Source organism: Nannospalax galili, unplaced genomic scaffold, assembly GCF_000622305.1.
Source record: "Nannospalax galili isolate Female #2095 unplaced genomic scaffold, S.galili_v1.0 scaffold779, whole genome shotgun sequence".
NCBI lineage: Eukaryota > Metazoa > Chordata > Mammalia > Rodentia > Spalacidae > Nannospalax > Nannospalax galili.
Window position 1 is genome coordinate 2801821 of NW_008345224.1, and position 8267 is coordinate 2810087.

Sequence of the window (8267 nt, forward strand, 5' to 3'; positions counted from 1 at the left end):
GATACTTGACACACAGTATGTTTTAATATGTACATGGAAACTGAAGACGTGACTGTGCAACCTGAAGCCCAAAGTGAAGATGCCACACCACTTCCTTTTCTTAGTGACTTTAGGAATACAAATGAAATGTGGTTTGTGTTTGATTTATTTTATTTTGCTTACTCTGCCATTACTGGTGGGGCACTCTCTTCAGTGAACGTCCTATATGACCGAGGGCACAGAGGGATGCAGAAATCCTTCATTTTATGGAGAACCAATTGCAAAAGTCACAAAAGTCAAGATTAAAAATGAAACAATTTCTTCCTTCCCCTTCCTCTCTTCCCTCTTTCCCTCCTACCTTTCTGCTCTCTCCATCCCCTCCTCTCCTTTCCTTTCCACCTTTAGACACCTATTTGTAAAAAAGTTTATGATCAGCAACTGTCTATATTAAAGCCAAATGCACATGACTTGTAAATAGGAAATTTTGCATTTGTAGTCGGACCATTTTATATCTTTTTTGGAAGTTGTTGCAGAGTTTGGTTTCATTTTTGCTTCCATTCAGCTAAAAGCCTGTTTATAATAGGCTTGCTTTGCCTTCCCTAATAATTATTTTATGCTACCTATAATAATCCACCAAAGATGTACAACCATGAGGATCTTCTCAAAATATCATGCAGCACAGGAGAACTATCACTCAGAACCATTGTCAGGGTCAGTTATCAAACAATCCAGCATTGATCATCTTATATTTTATTTTAGAACTCAACTAGCAGACCATTCTTCTTAATTATAACATGAAGAAAATCTAATGATAGAACTTCAAAAACCCACATACTTGTCAATGGCTATCATAAAAATACATTTTTAAAAAATATTTTATTATTTTAATTTTATGTGTATGCGTATATTGCCTGCGTGTGGGTAAGTGCACCCGTGTAGTGCAATGCCTCAGAGGACAGAAGAGACTGTCGGATTCCCTGGAACTGGAGTTACGGACAGTTCTTAGGTGCCATGTGGGTGCTGGGATTCAATCTTGGGTTGTCTGCAAGAACAGTCAGTGTTCTTATCTGCTGAGCCATCTGTCCAGACCCCAAAATGCATTTTATTTTTATGCATTTTTGCAGTGAACTTCAGGTCTTTATTGTGCAATAGGGAGGCCTATGCTTGCACCTGTCCACTCCCAAACTTTTAAATTGTTACTACTGAGATTCCTGGTAACCCCCTTTATAATGATCTCCATATGTACTTTTAAAGACAATATACCCAGGAAAACTCAAGCTTTCTTCTTTTAAACACAGACAACTTTATTTACATAATTCATTTTACATTGATGGCAAAAAAATACTAGAACTTATCACTAAACTAACTTGTTCCCTTCTTAAATGTCTACTTGTATCTTCACTGTCCTGGTGACTTCTTGCTCTCAGTTTCTTGGTGTATACAATTTCTTTATTATCCTTTGGATTTTCTGCAGCCCAAGTTGCTCTCAGCATATGTTCATTGTCCAAAGTGACTTCAATCTTTCTAGACCTCAGACTCCTAACACCTGAACTTCCAGAGACTCTCTTCTCATCCTGAGCTTTCATCTGGATCTCCCCGCCTTCCTCTTTTGTGTTCTCCTCTTCCTCATGAGCCCTGGAGATCACACTCTGTCCTTCAGACCTCAAGTCTGTTCTTTCCCTGTCGACTTTGGCTCCAGATGCAGGCTTCTTGCCGCCATCATCCGGGTTCTGCAGCTCCATTTCTCATTTCTCTTGATCTTAAACTCAGGTCTTTGCTGGTCTTCACCAGTTTTCTTTTTGTATCTGGAGCTCAGGAGCATTCTGTGATTTGGAGTGACAGCATCTTCTGCTTCTGGTTCCTTTTCTTTAGGTAGCTAATCTCTTCTGTTCAGTTCTTGTTTGTGACCACTGTCAATGTTTCATCTTTGGGGGCTCTGATGCTGGGCCGCTCTGGTTGGGGCGGCCCTCCGTGTCTTGGGAACCCGCTGCTTGTCTGTTGCTTCCTGCGCTTGAGTCGTAGAGTGCAGCTCTCTGGTTCTCTAAATGCTTCCATCTCTTGCAGACTTGGGCGTGAGGGCGGGCAGAGAATAGCTGCTGTTGCTTTGTGATACTTCAGAGTCTCTAAAATCCACCAACACTCCCACGGGGCTCTCTTTAGGGGACCTCAGGACACTTTGGCACGTTCTCAGAGGTTTTACTGGGTCTGGCGTTTGCTTTGGAGAACTCTTCAGCTACTAGTGCTACTTTTCAGTCGCTCAATGTGATCTGAGGTTTGGATTATTTCTTTGGGGCCAGTCAAGTCTTCCAGAGGTTGGACTTCTTACTTGGGTGCTCTCGGCCACCTCCTGTTGCCAGTTACACTTGCTATTGTGCCAAATTTCTGCTTTGCCCATTCCTTCAAAGTTTGGGGGCTTCTCATGACTTTCCAGGACCTTGTGGGAACGTTGGTTTGCCTTGATGTTTGTACTGTCTTCCTCACTGCTGAGGGCTCTTCATTCATGTCTACTATCCTGCACCTCATCCTTGGCTGTCTTGGCAAGATTTGAGGGGTGTCCACTTGCTCTGGCTGTAGAAAGTAAGGGGGCATCTACATGGGTCTTTCATCACTTGCTGATTACTCAGTGTGGCCTGGGCTTTAGAAAAGAGATCTCTCCACTGTATAAGCTAAGGCGTGTATCAGCTGAGGTCATACCCACACCCAAACTTCCAAAAGGTGATGGCAGAGGGAGCAAAGATTTAAAGGACTCTGAAGCTCAGACTTGGGACTTAGCAGTAAGTGTAACTAGCAGCAAGAAGCAGGGAGGGACAGATAAGGGAAAGTCCCAATCCCTGGAAGACATTTTTAGGCTCCAGGAGCTCTTCCAAACATGATACCATGGTACAGTCTCAGTCACTGATGCCAAGGTCACAAATACATCCTGCAGATCTCCACCACCAAAACCAATGGGTATTCCAGTAACCTCAAAGAGCCAACCAAGGGACAGGTTTGGTGAAAGTTCATGTAGGAGAAACTATGGTCAGACCCAGAGTTCCAGAAAGTGAGGACAAAGGCATAAGATCAAGGAAGCAATATGAAAAACAGAGATTGGATGCAGCATCAGCAGCCAGTGTGTCTGGTAGCAAGAGGCACCAAGGGACATGTAAGGAGAAGTCACAGCTCCTAGAGGAACTGACCGGCTCCCAAGAGCTCTTCCAAACACCAAGCTGTGCTAGGGATTTGATGACTGTTGACAGAACTATGAAGATGCCCTGCAGATCTCCAGAACCAGAAGACACAAGTTCAAAGACACAGCCTAGGACAAGACTGAGGAAAATGGTTTTAATCCAGGAGCCTACAACACAGAGCAAGCCCTCAAGAACATCACAAGAAAGCAGGAACACACACAAAGAACCATGTGTGACAGTAAAGATGTCAGGAGCTTAAGGAATCTTTAAAGCAGAAACAGGATCCTACCCTAACTGTAACCAGCAGTAGGAGGCTAGCAAGGGAACCTAGGAAGGCTCAACTCAAAGAATGGGCCTGCTTCCAAGAGAAAACACCCACAAAAATGTTCTCTGAATTGCCACAACCAGAACAAAAGGACACCCAGCAGCCTCAAAGAGGCTCAGGACGAGACTGTGGAAAGTGGATGTAAAAGAAGAGCCCACAGCACAGAGAAAGCTTTCAGGCAGGAAAACCAGAAATGCACCTGAGGAGCCCATAAATGATGGTGGAAATGTTGAAGAGCTTAAGGAATTTAGAAAGCAGAAACTAGACCTGGCAGTAAGTGTGCCTGTCAACAAGATGCCACAATGGGCACCTAGAGGAAAGGCCCAGCCCCTAGAAGAGCTGGCTGATCCCAAAGGACTAGTCAAACCTCAGGCCACACTGAGGAATCAGCAAGTGATGAAAGACCCGCACAGATGCCCTGTAACTCTCCACAGCCAGAGCAAGTGGACACCTCTCAAATCTCACCAAGACACAGGATGAGGTGCAGGATTGGAGACATGAATGAAGAGCCCTCAGCTGTGAGGAAGTTGGTATAAACAGCAAGGCAAACCTCACGTACCCACAAGGTCCCCGACACTGATGACAAAGGCCCCGAACTTTGAAGGAACGTGCAAAGCAAATATTTGGCACAATAGCAAGTAAAACCAGCAACAAGAGGTGGCCAAGAGCACCTGAGGGAGTTCAGCCTCTGGAAGACTTGATTGCTTCCAAAGAAATAATCCGAAAATACATTGTATTTAAATTTAAGGCTGTAAAATATGAAAATAAGCATCAATTTAGTCTCTACATTTTTGTTTACCATTTTATGGTCCACATGTTAGATAACTCTTATGTGGAATTAAACAACAAAAAGTTACCTGTGCTAAAGAAATGTTAGTATCACTTGAAATAAGGATATGCTGACAGGAAGATATGTTAATTTCTCTTACGTATACATATGATTTTATCTAACATATGTAATGCACATAGTTTTTCTATGTCAGTGGAAGGTTTGATATTTATTGGGATCATGTGGAAATAGCTTCCAATTGAGTTGTTGGGAACAATAATGAAATTTGTGTTCAAGTAAGTATCATCAACGTTGTCTGAAGATTCATCTGAATTGTAACAAAGGAATCTAGTTTTAAAAAGTTCTGAAACAGAAAATGAAACATTGAACGAGTTTGAATGAAGTGGGAAATTAGATGTCATAAAATCATAGAATACTAAACTAAGAGAACCCTTATGTGTGATGTGTTTGGATCCCCCTCTCTTACACAAAAATGGGGAGTCTAACTGAGACACAGCTCAGGCTCATTTATTTACAGAGCTGGGGTCCCACTTAGGTGAAGAAGCCCCATGTGGGTGCTGATTGATTGTTTTTTATGTGAGTGGAAAGCATTTTCTCCTGATGTATTCAAGTTAGTCATTTTCCTCTTGTTGAACCTCTGCCATACCCCCAAAAGCACATTTTCATTTGAAAGACAAAACTGAACTTCCAGAGGCAGTACCTGTCACAGGGAACTGTCTCTGACCATGGCAATGTCTCCTTGCAGAGCAGAGCTTACTTATTTCCTGTTAAAACAAGTCTCATTCAGAGAGTTAAAACAGTACCTATGTTGGACTGTGTTTAAAACTTTGGGTGCACCTGGATCATTAAGTTGTGATGATGTCAGACCAAAGATGAACCATGTGGATACACTTGACAAAGCAGTGATTCACGTACCAGGAGGGATGGAGATAGGAACATAACATCACTTTACTCAGAGTGACATTTTAAAATTTAAGAATGGTATATTTCTGGAATATTCCATTTAATATAGTTATACCACATATGACTACATGTAACTGAAATTATGAGAGGCAAAATAATAGAGGAGAGAATTACAAGTCTTGCTTTTCCTAAATTCCTTTTAGAATCTTCTAGTCTCCGGCCAATGAAAAGATAACTGACGTTTGTATTTTCGCCTCTTTTTAATTTTTAACACACCATTTTATTTTTAGCTTTTGAGACTCGCATACAGGCATACAAAGCACTTTGATCATTCTCACCACATATTCTTCCCCTAACTCTTCTGGAATTTACCCCTCTACTACCCCTCCAATTTCAGGTCCTCTTTTTTTTTTTTTTTAAAAAAAAAAAAGGAACTGAGTACAATCAATGGCGTCTATATATGCATGGGTGTGATAGAGCTACCAGGAGCCACCCTTTACAAAAAAAACTGACTCTTCCTTCCATTAGCAGCCACCAACTGGCAAAAGCTTTTCAGCTAGGGGTGAAGCCTTGGGAGCCACTCCTCTCCATATGGGAAAGTTGACTGGCTTAATCTTGTACAAGTCTTGTGCAGGCAGTCACAGCTGGTGTGAATTCCTGAGTTCAGATGTTCTGTCTTGTCCAGAAGGTACTGTTTGTCCAGGTCCTGCCTTGACCTCTGGCTCATGCAATCTTTTCTAACTTGGTGATATCAATGGTTTAAGAGGTCGCCCTTGACACAGTTCAGTGTTTGTTCAGATATCACCTGCCTGACTCAGTATGCACTGTGTACCTTAGTCAGTTCAATCAAAGCCACAAAGATAAAGGAAGCCCTGTGTTCTGTTACTTATGTGTACTTGGCATTTGAAAATATCTTTTCTTTCTTATCATTGATTTTACCTGAACAGTATGGTTTCCCTTAAGTTTTCAAAAGCAACAGTATCAATTTCTAATAATAATTATAATTAGCAACAATTATTGATACATTTAGGTTTTTAAAAAAATATTTTATTTTTAATTACAGGTGTGTGTGTGTGTGTGTGTGTGTGTGTGTGTGTGTGTGTGTGTGCATACATCAGCAGTGCATGTGTATGCATGTATGTATGCAGGTACATTTGTATCTTTATGTTCATGTGTGTGTGGCCAGAGGTGGCTGACATCAGATCCAGTCCACCATCCACTCTCTACCTTATATGAATTTCCAGTTGTACAACGACTACATCAAAATTGCTATATTCAAATTGCCTTTTTGTCATACTGCCTGAAGGTAATCTCCCAATTTGAAATCCTATAGTTGAAGTAATTAATATTGTAATGTAAGTCTTCTTTTTTATGACATTCCAGATCTCTCCATATCTAAACCTTTGCTTCCCTTCATTCCAATTCTGTTTAGACCATTAAATATGATTGTGTGATTTAAAATGGGATACAACAATTTTTACACATATATGGCTGATTAACTATGCTTAAGTTTATCGGAGGTCAACAAAACATAGGCCTGCAGGATCAAATGCTTCAAAATCACTGCCTTGCAAACAGGGAGGAATAGGTTGAGAGTGTGTACTTCTTCTTTTCAATCAGATCTTAGTGCTAGGGCTTCATTTTACATTCTCCTACATTTACAATGTCGTTCCATTATTGATACATTGAGGTTTTTAAAAAAATATTTTATTTTTAATTACAGGTGTGTGTGTGTGTGTGTGTGTGTGTGTGTGTGTGTGTGTGTGCTTGAGTGCACATATGAGAGCAGGTGCCCATGTAGGCCAAAAGAGGGCATTCACTGGAGCTGTGGTTACAGGCAGTTGTGAGCTCAGGTACCCTGGAAGAACAGCAAGTTGTCTTAACCTCTGAGCCATTTCTCCAACCACTATAATTGATATCTTTAAATTCAAAATAATAAATTTCCCTTTCAAATGGATTTTGAATAAACATTCAACATTCCCAGTCTTTCTAAAATTGTTTTCTTTTTGCAAAATGGTATTTATTAGTGGAAATTTCCCATTTGTCTCTTTTATTTAATTTTTCTCTCACTTTATAAATCTACTTATTTTACTCTATTTATATATTAGTACATTATATCATCCATTCATATTATACCTCCTCATTCTCTTTTTATTTATTGTTCTTATTTTATGTGTATATGTGTATTGCCTGCATGTAGGTGAGTGCACCTGTGTCATGCAATGCTGGCAGAGGACAGAAGAGGCTGTGGAATCCCCTGGAACTGGAGTTACAGACAGTTGTTAGCTGCCATGTGGGTGCTTGGATTCGAACTCAGGTCTTCTGCAAGAAAAACCAGTGTTCTTAACCACTTAGCCATCTGTCCAGCCCCCTCCTCATTCCTTTCAAAATTAAAAAATAATTTAAATTTTTTGTTGTATTTTATTTATTCATTTGTGTATCTCTGCATGTATATGTGTGAGAGCACATAAGTAGAGGTCAAAGACGTCAGTTCTCTCTTTTCTTCATGCAGGTCCCAGGGGTCAAACTTTGGCCATCAGGCTTGGCAGCAAGTGCTGAGTCATTTCACAAGCCTCCCCATTCTAAATAACATGCCCAAAATGTTCTCTTCGAAGGACTTATACCCTCTCATCCGTGTCCTAATGCTATGTTTCCAAAGAAAAGTCTGACCTCCAAAACTGTTGCTCACTTTGCTACATTCATTCAAAGTACTGCTTAATATATATTTAGCTCCCAAATTGTGGTTGTTTCTGCCTATTCCAATAATAATACTACACCAGAACTTTCCACATCCCACAACCTCACCATTATCCCCTAATGAATGTGTTCTTGGAGAAGCTTGAATATGATGTGTGATGCACATCTCACCCCTGATGAGGAGGGTTGCAAGCGTTACTACAGTTCCCAGATGTTTCTGTTGTTCTCCCAAGAGGGAAGCATTCTTTGTCCTATTTAATCAGGTCACAGACATGTCTAAAGGGCATTATTTCTCAAGTTCTCCGAATCATGTGTCTCTGACCATCCGAAGGAAAACTAGGACACATTTGTGCATCCATGATTTTAGATGCCATTAAAGTAGACTTATGTCCCCACAAAGTAACGC

At 40.8% G+C, this 8267-nt stretch overlaps 1 pseudogene; it reads right to left on the reverse strand.

Moving 5' to 3' along the window:
• Positions 1-380: 380 nt before the first annotated feature.
• On the reverse strand, positions 381-6459 carry LOC103740727 (annotated as a pseudogene).
• Between the last annotated feature and the right edge of the window lie 1808 nt (positions 6460-8267).